The 15,493-nt window shown below is 48.3% G+C and overlaps 1 long non-coding RNA gene across 1 annotated transcript; it reads right to left on the minus strand.

Annotated features, from left to right (window-relative positions):
- Positions 1–13,492: 13,492 nt before the first annotated feature.
- On the minus strand, positions 13,493–14,635 carry LOC125523493. Its single transcript, XR_007290249.1, has 3 exons — positions 14,265–14,635; positions 13,881–14,029; positions 13,493–13,800 (listed from the first exon to the last, which is right to left on the minus strand). It is a non-coding gene; the product is annotated as an uncharacterized LOC125523493 (long non-coding RNA).
- Positions 14,636–15,493: the final 858 nt, after the last annotated feature.

Here is a 15,493-nt window from a genome sequence, read left to right on the forward strand (position 1 = left end):
GGAATTTGATAACCAGCTCGACAACTTGTGTGGCAATTGGCTTAGCCTCGATCCATATTGTAAAATTGTCGACTATGCAGAGCAGGTACTTATTACTGGAGTTGCCCTTACGAAGTGATCTGACCATGTCCAGCCACCATACTACGAACGGTCAGGTTATCGGAATTGTCTTTGAGCATCTCCAACAGTGGCTGCAAAAAACACACGCGGGGGACGGTTCTGCGCGCTCCAGCGAAGACGGGAAACGATTGCACACGCGGGGAAAAAACAGGAGCTCGCGCGCTAGATTTGGCACACTGTGTCCGGCACACCTATAAAATGCAGTGCCCTTTGCCGCTCTCTCCTCGCTCCTTCTACCGCTTTCTCTCCTTGCCGCCGACACGCCACCACCGCGTCACCATGCCGCCACGCCACCGGGGAGCTTCGGGCTACCGCGGTGTCCACGTGCGTCCTTCCGGCACCTACTCCGTCGAGATTCGGTCCGGCAACGTGCGCCTCGGCCTCGGAACCTTCGACACCGTTCAGGAGGGCGCCAGCGGGTACGACGCTACGGCGTGGCGCCTCCGGCGGTCCCGTTGGGACATGAACTTCCTGGACGTGGTGACGCGGGAGCGGGCGCAGGAGTTGGCGCCTCCCCCGCGGTTTATCACCGACGAGGATCGTCGCGAGAACCGGAGGCGGGAGCGCCGTCTCAGCCTAGCCGAGATGGACGAGGAAGCCATGGCGCTGTGGCGCCAACGCTTCCCGCAAAACGTCATCAACGAGCAATAGTTCTTCATCGAGAGGAGGGCGGAGAGGGAGGAGAGGATGGAGGAGCGAGCTGCCTATCGCGAGGACAGGCAAACGCGGAAGGCGGTCGCTAAATTCAACATCACGCTAGGAGATGCGTCGTCCTGGGACTCCAACGACGAGCGGTTTCTTGACGCCTACATTTAGACGTCGAAGGAGGACATCACCGCGGCAGAGTCCAAGTCGGAGGATGGCGAGTAGTAGTAGTTTTTCGTTTTATCTATCTATTGTAGTAGGAGGCTATGAACTATCTATGCACTATCTATATATCGTAAGAGGAGGTTGTGTGACGAACTATTATCATTTGTATTATCGGAGCCAAATGTCTATCGAATCATAGTACAAAAACAAGAAATATAGCGTGCCCGCTGGAGTGTCTCGGGCACGCTTTATTTTGTGGCGGCCGCTGGAGCCAGCACATCGCCGCACGCAAAAGCTGGATCACCCGGCGTTGTATTCTGTTTTTAGCACGCCGTGCGTGTCTGTTGGAGATGCTCTTAGAGCCATCACCAGTAAGATGAAATAGGCTTTCACCCCGCTATATTAATATAGCAACCACCAGATACAACGAGAAGTCCAACGCTGGGGCAAACAGCACAATCACGCTCAAAAGAACAACAAGAAAAAAAATAAGAGAAAGAAATGTCAGTAGCACTGGATCAACGAAAGTTGTAGTATCCCACAACCGCTGCGCACACCGGATACATCCGCCACGCTCCAATGCCATCGAGTCGCCGTGTACCAAGTGTTGGGCACGTAGTAATTTAAAAAATTTCCTACGCACATGCAAGATCATGGCGATGCATAGCAACGAGAGGGGAGAGTGTTGTTTACGTACCCTCGTAGACCGGCAATGGAAGCGTTGACACAACATAGAGGAAGTAGTCGTACGTCTTCCCGATCTGACCGATCCAAGTACCGAACGTACGGCACCTCCGAGTTCTGCACACATTCAACTCGGTGACGTCCCTCGAGCTCCGATCCAGCAAAGTGTTGAGGGAGAGTTTCGTCAGCACGACGGCGTGATGACGATGATGATGTTCTACCGACGCAGGGCTTCGCCTAAGCACCGCTACGATATGACCGAGGTGGAATATGGTGGAAGGGGGCACCGCACACGACTAAGGAACGATCACGAAGATCAACTTGTGTGTCATGGGGTGCCCCCTTGCCCCCGTATATAAAGGAGGGAGAGGGGGAGGTGCGGCCGGCCCAAGGGGTGCGCCTGGAGGAGTCTGAGAGAGTCCTGGATTAGGGGGTGTCCGGAGGGCCGGACTATACCTTCAGCCGGACTCCTGGACTATGAAGATACAAGACGATACGGATATGTAGATCTCCTACCATTGTAACCAACTTTGTGTAACCCTAACCCTCTCTGATGTCTATATAAACCGGAGGGTTTTAGTCTATAGGACAAGATACAGAACAACAATCATACCATAGGCTAGCTTCTAGGGTTTAGCCTCTCCGATCTCGTGGTAGATCTACTTCTTGTACTACCCATATCATCAATATTAATCAAGCAGGACGTAGGGGTTTTACCCTCCATCAAGAGGGCCCGAACCTGGGTAAACTTCGTGTCCTTGCCTCCTGTTACATCGGCCTAGACGCAACAGTTCGGGACCCCCTACCCGAGATTCTGCCGGTTTTGACACCGACATTGTGCTTTCATTGAGAGTTCCTCTGTGTCGTCGCCGTTAGGCTTGATGGCCTCCTACGATCATCAATAGCGATGCAGTCCAGGGGAGACTTCCTCCCGGACAGATCTTCGTCCTTCGCGGCTTCTGCACTGCGGGGCCAATTCTTGGCCATCTAGAGCAGATCGAAAAGCTATGCCCCTTGGCCCGTCAGGTCAGATTTGGAAGTTTAAACTACACGGCTGACATCCGCGGGGACTTGATCTTCGACGGATTCGAGCCACTGCCGAGCGTGCCACACTATCACGACGAGCATGATCTAGCTCTGCCGCCGAACAGTGCCCTGGAGGCCGCGCCCGCATCGGCTTCGACCCTTAATTCGGAGCCAACTGCGCCGATCGAGGATGGGTGGTTGGACGCCGCCTCGGGGCTGCGATCCCAACAGCGACCGAGCCGAACACCAGACCCGCACTTCGCGAGACTCGTGACTCCAAGGAACCGGACTCCGAACCCTCCGCGCCCCTGCCGATCGAATCTGATTGGGCGCCGATCATGGAGTTTACTGCCGCGGACATCTTTCAGCACTCGTCTTTCGGCGATATTCTAAAGACACTAAAGTCTCTCTCTTTATTAGGAGAGCCCTGGCCGGACTACGGTCAGCAAGGTTGGGATACGGACGATGAAGAAATTCAAAGCCCACCCACCACCCACTTTGTAGCCACTGTCGACGATTTAACCGACATGCTCGACTTCGACTCCGAAGACATCGACGGTATGGACGCCGATGCAGGAGACGATGAAGAATCAGCGCCTATTGGGCCCTGGAAAGCCACCTCGTCATATGACATATACATGGTGGACGCCCCAAAAGAAGGAGATGGCGATGGAACAGCGGAGGATGACCCCTCCAAGAAACAGCGCCGGCGTCAGCAGCGCCGCTCAAAATCCCGCCAAAGCAAATATGATGATTCCAGCACGGGAGATAATAATACTCCAGAGAGTGCCGAAGAAAACCCGCTCCAGCAAGATTCAGCACAGGAGGATGGAGAAGCCAGCCCTCATGAGAGAGCGGCAGACAGAGAGGTCGAGGACGATAATTATATGCCTCCCTCCGAAGACGAGGCAAGCCTCGACGACGACGAATTCGTCGTGCCAGAGGATCTCGTCGAGCAAGAGCGTTTTCAACGCAGGCTTATGGCCACGACAAGAAGCCTCAAGAAAAAACAACAACAGCTTAGAGCTGATCAAGATTTGCTAGTCGACATATGGACTGAAGTCCTTGCGGCCGAAGAGCATAAACTCGAACGCCCCTCCAAGAGCTACCCAAAGCGCAGGTTGCTACCCCGATTAGAGGAGGAAGCACTTAAACCTACATCATCAGCACTTGATACGGCCGACCGGCCACCTCGTGGCTGCGACAGAGAGGCCTCTCGGCCCTCCACTCAAGCCGCACCCCGTACCAAGGCACGGGAAAATGCGCCAGACCTGCGAGATATGTTGGAGGACAAGGCAAGGCAAACAAGATCGATCTACAGATCGCGTGGGCGCCCCACGACTCGAGACGATAACCGTCACGCCGGACAAAAATCCGGTAGGGCCGAACACAGTAGACAAAGCTCATTGGAGCTACGTCGTGATGTAGCCCAGTACAGAGGCGCCGCACACCCACTATGCTTCACATACGAAGTAATGGATCATCAAATCCCCAAGGGTTTCAAACCCGTAAACATCGAATCATATGATGGCACAACAGATCCTGCGGTATGGATCGAGGATTATCTCCTTCATATCCACATGGCCCGCGGCGATGATCTCCACGCCATCAAATACCTCCCACTCAAGTTTAAAGGACCAGCTCGGCATTGGCTTAACAACTTGCCAGCAGGATCAATCAGTTGTTGGGAGGACCTGGAAGCCGCATTCCTCGACAATTTCCAGGGAACTTATGTGCGACCACCAGACGCCGATGACCTAAGCCACGTAATTCAGCAGCCAGAGGAATCAACCAGGCAATTCTGGACACGGTTCCTAACAAATAAAAATTAAATAGTCGACTGTCCGGACGCAGAGGCCCTAGCAGCCTTCAAGCACAATATCCGTGATGAGTGGCTTGCCCGGCACCTTGGACAGGAAAAGCCAAAATCTATGGCAGCACTCACGATACTCATGACCCGCTTTTGCGTGGGAGAAGACAGCTGGCTTGCTCGTAGCAACAATATGACCAAGAACCCTGGTAATTCGGATACCAGGGACAGTAGTGGCAGGTCGCGTCGCAACAAGCAGAAGCGCCGCATTAACGGCGACAATGCTGAGGATACGGCAGTTAATGCCGGATTCAGAGGCTATAAATCCGGTCAGCGGAAAAAGCCATTCAAAAGGAATCCTAGGGGCCCGTCCAGTTTGGACCGAATACTCGACCGCTTATGCCAGATACATGATACCCCCGAAAAGCCGACCAATCACATCAACAGGGATTGTTGGGTGTTCAAGCAGGCAAGCAAGTTAAATGCCGAAAATAAAGACAAGGGGCTGCATAGCAATGACGACAAAGAGCCCCGGCCGCCGAACAACAGTGGACAGAAGGGTTTTCCCCCACAAGTGCGGATGGTGAACATGATATACGCAACCCACATCCCCAAGAGGGAGCGGAAGCGCGCGTTAAGGGACGTATACGCGGTAGAGCCAGCCGCCCCAAAGTTCAACCCATGGTCCTCCTGCCCAATCACCTTTGATCGAAGGGACCATCCCACTAGCACCCGTCATGGCGGATTCGCCGCATTGGTTCTAGACCCAATTATTGGCGGATTTCATCTCACTAGAGTCCTTATGGACGGCGGCAGCAGCCTGAACCTGCTTTACCAGGATACAGTGCGGAAAATGGGCATAGATCCCTCGAGGATCAAGCCCACCAAAACGATCTTTAAAGGCGTAATACCAGGTGTAGAGGCCAACTGTACAGGTTCAGTCACACTTGAAGTGGTCTTCGGATCTCCGGATAATTTCCGAAGCGAGGAGTTAATCTTCGACATGTCCCATTCCGCAGTGGCTATCACGCACTGCTCGGGCGAACCGCATTCGCCAAGTGCAATGCGGTACCGCACTACGCATACCTTAAGCTTAAGATGTCAGGCCCTCGAGGAGTAATTACGGTCAATGAAAACACCGAACGCTCCCTCCGAACGGAGGAGCACATGGCGGCCCTTGCAGCGGAAGTACAAAGCAGCCTCTCCAGGCAGTTCTCCAGTCCGGCCATTAAACGTCCGGACACCGTCAAGCGCGCCCGGAGTAACCTACAACAAGACCGCCTGGCACGTTCCGAGCAGGCGTAGCAATGCGGCCCCAACCCCAGCCCTCGCAAAAATGCGACACCAGTGCTTCCCGTACGTAACTACGCTTTAGAAATACCATGGGTACAGGGGGAGGGCACCATCACGGCACGCCCGAAACACGGCTTAAACCGCACCAGGGGTTGCCGATTTGTTAATTTTCTCTTACTTTCAGGACTCCATTCTTCGGAAGGCCTGTTCGGCAGTTCAATTGCCGCACAAACGATGCAAGAACCAGGGAAGCAGATAAGCCATGCCGCATTACGGAACTCCCAGGTGGTCTCTATCACGAGCAGTATACCTGTTTCGCATACCATTCCGCAGCCTGCCCCTGGAACGGACATGTTAAATAGTCCAACCTTTTGCTTATCGCATTATTTGTATCGTTCTGCTTTGATCGCAGCCCTTTTTAATAAACAATGTATAGCTTTTGTCTATTTTTGCATTACTCTTTTTTTTACAAATATACTAGATCATTGATGGCGCGCGTTGCTGCGCCCTGTCCATTTTGACACTATAATGTTAATGATTGATAGAAATATGTGGAGCCAAATACTCTTCATGTTAAATCTTTCCCTAATAATAAAGCATGGATTGACTCCGTGGGTTCACCGTCACAATACGCTTTTCCCCCGTGATTTTACGCTTTCAGTTTGAATTTAAAATATATACTCGAGGTGGTACTAAAACCGTTTCGTACGTGCACCTCTCTTGCCCTCGCTTGACGCCTACCTATGCCTAAGTGGGCCTTTTTTTGTCTATTACCAACATGGGCCACGTGGAGTTAAAAAGACATATCCCACGAAAAAATATGTACACACACGGGATCGATCTGCCGACCTCCAGTCTAGCGCCAAGAGGGAAATCCAACTGAGCTAGCTTACTCGACTCTATCAAACTTTAGGTTCTTCAACAAATTAAATAGTACCACATCGCTTATCTATACCAAGTCCAACCAGTTTTTATAGGTTCACGAGTTGACTGCAAAATAAGCTGGTTAACAAAAGAAAAGCTGGAGTCGGGTTGCCTGAGGCCATCAGAAATTAATGAGTGAGAAAGAGATATAATGAAGGAAGATGGACCGTGGCACAAAGAGATTATAATATGGGAAGGAGTGGGCATGCACGGATTAATACAGGAAGGAAATATGAAGGCATGGAAGGCATCTACTACACGGCTTATATTGGAAGCAACAAAAAAAAAGGAGTATCCCTTCCATAAGTGAGAAAGATATAAGGAAGGAAGAAGGACCGTGGCGTGAAGATATTATAATATATAGGAAAGACTGATGATATGAGTGGTAAATTCCCAAAACATATGTCGCAAAAAAAGAGTGGTAAATTGTTTTTTAGTATGTGTAACACGCATATTCTTTATGCCATGTCTCTACTTAATCCTTCCTAAATTATGAACGGTTTTGTACAACTTGGATGTACTCACCAAAATCAAATGCCCAAATGTTTCAGTTTGTGATGTTAAGATTCACAAAAGATGAATATACAAGTATATTATATTTAGACGGATGTGTCATTGGCGGTGGGATCCGCCATGCCTCCATGGCCACACGAAGAAGAGTGATTTTTCTAAAAAGAAAAAATCAACAATATGATGTGTTGTGCATATGGACACTAAAAATATATGTTTACAACATTGATGATAACCAGTTAATATATTTATGCACCCGTTACAACACATGGGCCATTTTTCTATAAGTGGTAAAAAACGGTTCACAGAGGGCAATCCTCCTATACCGTGCTTTGCGCGTCGGGAGAAGACGCAGCGCGACCGTTTGGGCCGGTCCATGTCCGGGCGGCCTGTTTTTTAATTTTGTTTTTTCTGCTTTCTTTCTTTCCACTTTAAATAATTTCGGACTTCAAAAAAGTTCCCAAATTAAAATAAATGGGAATTCTGAAATATATTTTTATAAATCATAAAATGTTTGTGTATTTGAAAAATGTTCACGATTTTATTAAAAAACTGTTTTCATATTCAAAAAATGTTCGAAACTTTGAACAAAAATGTTTGAGAAATCAAAAAATGTTCATGATTTTTTCAAAAGGTCATATATGAAAAAATGTTAATGAAATTGAACAAAATTTAGCAAATTCAAAAAATGTTCATGAATGAACAAATATCCTAAAAATTAAAAAATTATCTGTGACTTGCAAAATAGTGTATTCATGCATAAAATGTTTGCTGATTCAAAAGAGATTATGCATTTCACAAAATGTTCGTTAAATAAAAAAATGTTCGTCAATTTCAAAAAATAACCCACCAATTTCCAAAACAGTGTTCATCCATTCAAGAAAAGTTCACCAATTCAAGAAACGTTTTTTAATGTTCACAATTTTTAAAACATATTTGCGAATAGTATAAAATATTCATGAATTCAAAAAATATTCTTGATTTTTGAAAATGATCAAATTTGAAAAATGACCACGGTTTCAAATATGTTCACGAGTTTAAAAAATATTCATCATTTTACAAAATTGAGAGTGGTGTTGTATCTCGGTGATACAGCAAAATGTGATTATGGCCATTAAAGATTATGATTTCGTTTTTAATATGGCAATTCATTTCATGTTGTGGCTTATGATGCAAAATTTCAAAATTTGTACTAATATAGAGAACTTCCTCTTGAATTGAAGATATCATAGATAACTAAAGCCAATAAAAAAGCTATTTATCAAAATGATTATTTACTACAATAACAAACATGACTGCATTACTGGTAAGACAATATATACAAAATGACTACCTTCTCAAGCCCTGGATCATAACTCTTTCTCTAGCACATGAGCTTATTTTCCACCACTCCAGAGGGAAGCAATTTTATTAGTGGGAATTCCCGGAATTCCCTATGTTTATACTCGGTGTATATATATGCATGCATGTACATCCTTTAACGAATTGTAGGTCAAAGACTATGGTGAGGATTGACTAAATACAAGATACAGGTCCATAAATGATATCCTTCTTCTACAGATTTATGTTCTATGTATATTAATTATACTTGGAAATCAAACCTCTGGCGACTCCAGGTTTGAACATAGATACAATAATAGCTCCCCTGGTGATTGCTCTTCTTGTTTGAAAGGTAGATCGTTGGATGGCCTTGATAATGTGACACCAAAACCAGAAAGCCTGGACAAATTCTCAGTTGAAGCCCAAAACCACCCATGCATGACCCCCATCTTATTTCCAAATTAGAATTGTATAGGAGCAGGCTTTAGAAAACAACAAGTTATAATCTGAATTAGTGGAACTTACTCACCTATTGGCAGAAGATATGGATTTATAGTACTATGAAATTTAAATCATCGTGAGCATTCTTGTTGTCAATATTAGTATATTAAACTGATATGCTAAAAATAAAATAGTACAAATAGGAGACATGACCAAACTCTCGGCTATACCAAGAAAACATTTTTCTTTTGAGAATAACTGCTGGAGAAATGAAAAAATATAACATATGTCCTTGAACAAACTTATAAATGAGATGAATTAATCACATGTAGACACTGATTTTAAAATTTTCTATGAGCAATATTTGGAAACATTCAAGAGGTAGAAGAAAATTAAATATATATTCTCTATGTAGATAATTCATGACTATGACGCCCCCGATTTAATCGTACACTAATCATACACGCAAACGTGTACGATCAAGATCAGGGACTCACGGGAAGATATCACAACACAACTCTACAAATAAAATAAGTCATACAAGCATCATATTACAAGCCAGGGGCCTCGAGGGCTCGAATACAAGAGCTCGATCATAGACGAGTCAGCGGAAGCAGCAATATCTGAGAACAGACATAAGTTAAACAAGTTTGCCTTAAGAAGGCTAGCACAAACTGGGATACAGATCGAAAGAGGCGCAGGCATCCTGCCTGGGATCCTCCTAACTACTCCTGGTCGTCGTCAGCGGACAGCACGTAGTAGTAGGCACCTCCGGTGTAGTAGGAGTCGTCGTCGAAGGTGGCGTCTGGCTCCTGGGCTCCAACATCTGGTTGCGACAACCAGGTAGAAGGGGTAGGGGGAAAAGGGGGAGAAAGCAACCGTGAGTACTCATCCAAAGTACTCGCAAGCAAGGAGCTACACTACATATGCATGGGTATCAAATGGAATAAGGGTATCATATGTGGACTGAACTGCAGAATGCCAGAATAAGAGGGGGATAACTAGTCCTTTCGAAGACTACGCTTCTGGCAGCCTCCGTCTTGCATCATGTAGAAGAGAGTAGACTGAAGTCCTCCAAGTAGCATCGCATAGCATAATCCTAACCGATGATCCTCCCCTCGTCGCCCTGTGAGAGAGCGATCACCGGTTGTATCTGGCACTTGGAAGGGTGTGTTTTATTAAGTATCCGGTTCTAGTTGTCATAAGGTCAAGGTACAACTCCAAGTCGTCCTGTTACCGAAGATCACGGCTATTCGAATAGATTAACTTCCCTGCAGGGGTGCACCACATACCCCAACACGCTTGATCCCATTTGGCCGGACACACTTTTCGGGGTCATGACCGGCCGCGAAAGATCAACACGTCGCAGCCCTACCTAGGCACAACAGAGAGGCCAGCACGCCGGTCTAAACCTAAGCGCACAGGGGTCTGGGCCCATCGCCCATAGCACACCTGCACGTTGCGTACGCGGCCGGAGAGGAGACCTGGCAACCTCCATTACAAAGGAAGTCACGTTACGCGGTCCAACCCGGCGCGCGCCGCTCAGTCGCTGGCGTCACGAAGTGCTTCGGCTGATACCACGACGCCGGGATACCCATAACTACTCCCGCGTAGATGGTTAGTGCGTATAGACCAAATGGCCAAACTCAGATCAAATACCCAGATCTCGTTAAGCGTGTTGAGTATCCGCGAACGCCCATCAGGGCCAGGCCCACCTCTCTCCTAGGTGGTCTCAACCTGCCCTGTCGCTCCGCCACAAGTAACAGCCGGGGGCCGTCGGGAACCTAGACCCACCACTACCTGGATGGAGCCACCTGCCCCTTCAGCCCCCATCTCCGAACAGTATCACAGGTAAGGTAACTGTGTAAAGTATATAGCATATGCCCGTGATCACCTCCCGAAGTGATCACGACCCAGTAGTATAGCATGGCAGACGGACAAGAGTGTAGGGCCACTGATGGAATACTAGCATCCTATACTAAGCAGTTGGATAGCAGGTAATGCTAACAACAGTAGTGGCAAGGACAGGCTATGCATCAGGATAGGAATAACGGAAAGCAGTAACATGCTACACTACTCTAATGCAAGCAGTATAGAGGAGAGTAGGCGATATCTGGTGATCAAGGGGGGGGCTTGCCTGGTTGCTCAGACAAGAAGGAGGGGCCGTCAACACCGTAGTCGACCGGGGCATCAGCGGCGTCGGTCTCGTAGTCTACCGGAAAGAAGTAACGGAGGGGGAACACAATAAATAACAGAGCAATCAAATCATAACATGACAAACGTGGTGCTAGAGGTGATCTAACGCAGGGATAGGTGATACCGGCGAAGGGGGGAAACATCCGGGAAAGTATTCCCGGTGTTTCGTGTTTTCGGACAGATGAACCGGAGGGGGAAAGTTGCGTGTTTGCTATGCTAGCGATGTGTAGCGGACGAACGAGATGCGTATCCGGATTCGTCTCGTCGTTCTGAGCAACTTTCATGTACAAAGTATTTTCATCCGAGTTACGGATTATTTAATATTAATTTTCAAAGTTTCTAATTCATTTTTAGAACTAACAGAATTAATTTAATTAAAAAATGCCATTATGATGTCAGCATGAGGTCAGCGTGATGTCATCAATCAACCAGTTAGTTGACTTAGTCAAACTGACAGGCAGGTCCCACATGTCATTGGCTGAAAACTAATTATATGTTAACTTTTAATTAGCAGGTTTAATTAGAGTTAATTAGTTAACTAAATAGGGTTAGTTAAGTTAATTAATTATTTTAATTAATTAATTAACTAATATTTTTATCATAATTCCTTTTAATTTTTTTTAACAATACAGGGGCGTGGGCCCCATCTGTCAAGGGCCCGAAGGCCACAGTGGGCACTGGGCTATCGGGCGGTGGGTGTGGGCGCCCAGCGTGGCCAAACCCACCCGGGTGCGGGGGCTGGGGAAGGCCGTGGCCGGAGCAGCAGGGGCCGTCGAGAGACGGCGGCGGCCGGAGCCGGGGCTGCGTGGCGGCGCCAGCTGTAGTAGCAGTTCCGGAGGAGCGGCGACAATGGGTGCAGGGCGACGGGCGTGACTAGCTGCGCTCGGAGGCGGTAGCAGTAGGAGGCGGCAGTGGTAGCGAGCAGGGACGGGGCTCAGGCGCGGCGCGGGCACAGCCACACATGGTGGCGGGCAAACACGGCGAGGCCGCGCACGGGCACGGGGCGACGCGTCCAGGGCGGAGCAGGGTCGGAGCGCGGACGAGGCCGTGGCGCACGGGAGGAGGGGAAGGAGGATAGGGGGGTGGATCCTCACAGGGGAGCTGCAGGGGGAAGGCAATGGGCTCGGGGAGGTGGCGGCAGCGTCGCCGGCGATGAGGGCGGCGGAGGGCGGCGCCGTTCGGGGGAGGTGCCGGCGTTGGGGCCGAGCGGTTCCGGGCTCGGGGCGGTCCGGCGATGTGGCTGGTGGTGCTCCGGCAGTCGACTGCGTCTTGGTGGTGGCGGCGTTGTCCAGGGGCGATGGGCGACGCGGGAGGCGCGACGAGCGGGCCGATCTCGCAAGGGAGAGGCACGGAAGGTCCGGCGACGGCAGTGGTCACCGGGGCGCCGGCGAGGTGGCGTGCGGCATCGGCGTTGGCGGGTCGGGGGCGCGGTTGCCCCGATCCAGACGGGGGAGGGGAGCGAGGGAAGTGGGGGATCGAGGGGGGGAGTGGGAGAGATGGGGATAGGGTTCGGTAGGTGGTGGGGATAAGGTGAGTGGGGGTGGGCTGGCCGGTTGGGCCTTGTCTTGCTGGGCCGAAGCCCGGGGGCAGGGGGTTTTCTCTTTCTTTTTTTTGTATTTTCTTTTCTTTTATTTATTTCCTTTTCTGTTTTGGCTAATTGTTTGGGCACCAAATGAGTTTTGTAAAATATGAGAGTTGGCCCAAAATTCACAACACAATATATCCTACCACCAAAAACTAGTTTGGGGTAATTATCATTTCATATTTATTTTTTATTAATAAAAAGTTTAGTAAATAATGTTTTCAGCCACTGTTTGAGGTTGTTTAAGTCACTTATCAAATTTCAATAATGTTGTTTACAATTTTATCATAGCCTCTGATTTATCTACTATTTATTGAACATTTTAGTTTTAATATTTGAAAAACTTTTATTGTTTGCTTGATTTTGATTTTGAATTTGAATCGGTTTCGAACTAACGCGAGATTACTAACAGTAATCAAAATGACGTGGCATCGTTAACGTGGGATTACTGTAGCCTAATTATCCGGGCGTCACAATGACGTAGGGTAACAGGTTAAGTAAACGATTAAGTAGAAAAATTAACCTGAATGTGGTGGCATGCAAAAGAGTTGATCAGTGAGAATCTTGTGTGGATAAGCAAGCCATAATTTACCATGAAGAAACTGAGTTTCTGACATAGAAATAGAAGAAATGAGTTGCCGAAATATAGATCTAACCAAGTCTACAAAGAAAAGATATGAGTAAATATAGACACTAAAATTCGAAGCCTTCACCTTACTTTGTCAAATTCATAGGAAAAGAAGAATCAATTGAGTATTGATAGTAATAATGCCATATCCTCTGACATTTTATAATCACCTCACCTCGACCAAAAATATTATACTCGTATGCAAATAAAGAACTCAAAGGCAGCAATTTAAACTTAGCAGTCAGATAACTAATACCCATGTGATATTCTCAAAATATATCGGATCAACATCACTTAAAAAGCAAAGACTGTACAGTAGAAAACAGTAAAAAAAATGACCAAAGTGTTCTCCTTAAAAAAAAGAACCAAAGTTCAATCCTAGCCAGCCATACGTGGATCAACATGTATAGGAATTTTTAACATAAGGGCACTGACAGCGTTGAGTCGTTATACTCCCTGATCCATGTGCAAAATAGAAATCCAAATCAGCAGAAAGTACAGAACATCAAAGACAAAGGGAATGGAATGATATGTACCAGCAGAAAAGCCATGGGGAAGTATTCCTGAATCCTTTTCTCTGCCGATCCATCATCGTCACCCCTCCTCCCATCATCTCCACCACTCACACGACAAACTGATGCCCAACATGACCACAGTAGCGAAGTCTATATAGCCACCTGCTGACCTGCAAGCAAGCAAGCAGTACGAACAAACAAGAGTGAGCATGGACTCTAGAGTGGCAAGAACATGCGCGCATGTAGCAAGCAGATACAGACACGGATCAGAGTTTGCCAATTACAAATGGCCAAACTGATGGATCGAGAGGCCTCGTGACTACAATTGATCAGCCGAAAACTAAAACTAACGGGGTCTTGGTTGGATGTATGTGAAGAGGAGGTGGAAAGTAAAATTGATCGTACCTCCTATCTATCACTCGGTTTCTGGTTTCTCTACTTTCTTGCTGTCAAGTGCCAACGATCCATCCCCTGGCAGTTGAGACCACCCCCATGGCTGCACCGGTCTGAGAGTGCCCCATGACGCCGCCGTCCGAGAGCAGGATTTATTGGCGGCGAGTGGGGATCGCTGCCCCTTCGATGACTGCATCCTCGCCTCCCTTCAAAGCCAGGATTCATAGGCGGCGAGTGGGGATCGCTGCCCCATCGATGTCCGCATCCTTGCCTTCCTCCCGAGCCGGACCCCTCGCGCCGTCGCGCGCCTCGCCTCCCTTCCGCGCCGGATCGATTCCCACGCGCGCATCGGCTGGATAGAAGCGGACCGCGTCGCCTCATCCTGTCTGTATGGAGCGCCTAGCCTGGATCACGAACAGTTTTTTTATTAGCGTTTTTCGTACGAGTCAAGCGGGTCAGCAGCAGCAGCAGCAGCCCAATAAAGCCCAATCAACCACAGGCCATGAAAAGGGCCGCGAGAGTAGCAGCCCCTTTAGGACAGCCCGGCCAGGTCGCGGAAACGGCAGCTGAAACTTAGATCTGACGGCCACAAACAATCTCAACGTGAAATCTGACGGCCGAAATCACTGGAGACGTAAGAGAGCTCGGTTTAGGTGCGGTTATACTGTTCTAAAATGTTCCTTAACGACATGTTGCACCCATATACTTTGGTACGGCCAAAATACGCCAGGGGCTTTAGTACCCCTCAATATGGTGTGAGAAGTCCGAACACTTTAACAAGTGCGGCACCCCGAACTTATAGCATTATATGCATCGGCTCCGAATCATGTCTTGGGTCAATAGTTGGGTTTGCCCGGCTTCTATGTTTTGGTGCCTTACGTTCCGCTATGTCGGCTAAGATAGCACTAGGAGAACTACTGCGATTGTGCCCCAGTTGAGCTAGGTCGAGCACCTCAGTAGAGAAAGCTAAAACTGACTGTCATGATGAAACGAGAGCTGGTCGCTTTTCGAGAGGTTTTTCGAGTCCCTAAAGACTTATGCCGCTTAGAGCGAGGAGTCGGCTCTGTCCGGCCAAGGCGTGGATAGCGCCCCGAACTCGGTCTTCCGAATACCAGCGGCTTCGCCGAAATTTAAAATTATAGAATTCTATGGCTAAGTCAGAGTGTTCACGCATTATAGTCCGATTGCCTTGTTCGTTGTGCTGAGCGCCTCCCTCGAAGGACCCAAACATGGGGAAAAGA

This window comes from Triticum urartu, chromosome 7 (assembly GCF_003073215.2).
Source record: "Triticum urartu cultivar G1812 chromosome 7, Tu2.1, whole genome shotgun sequence".
NCBI lineage: Eukaryota > Viridiplantae > Streptophyta > Magnoliopsida > Poales > Poaceae > Triticum > Triticum urartu.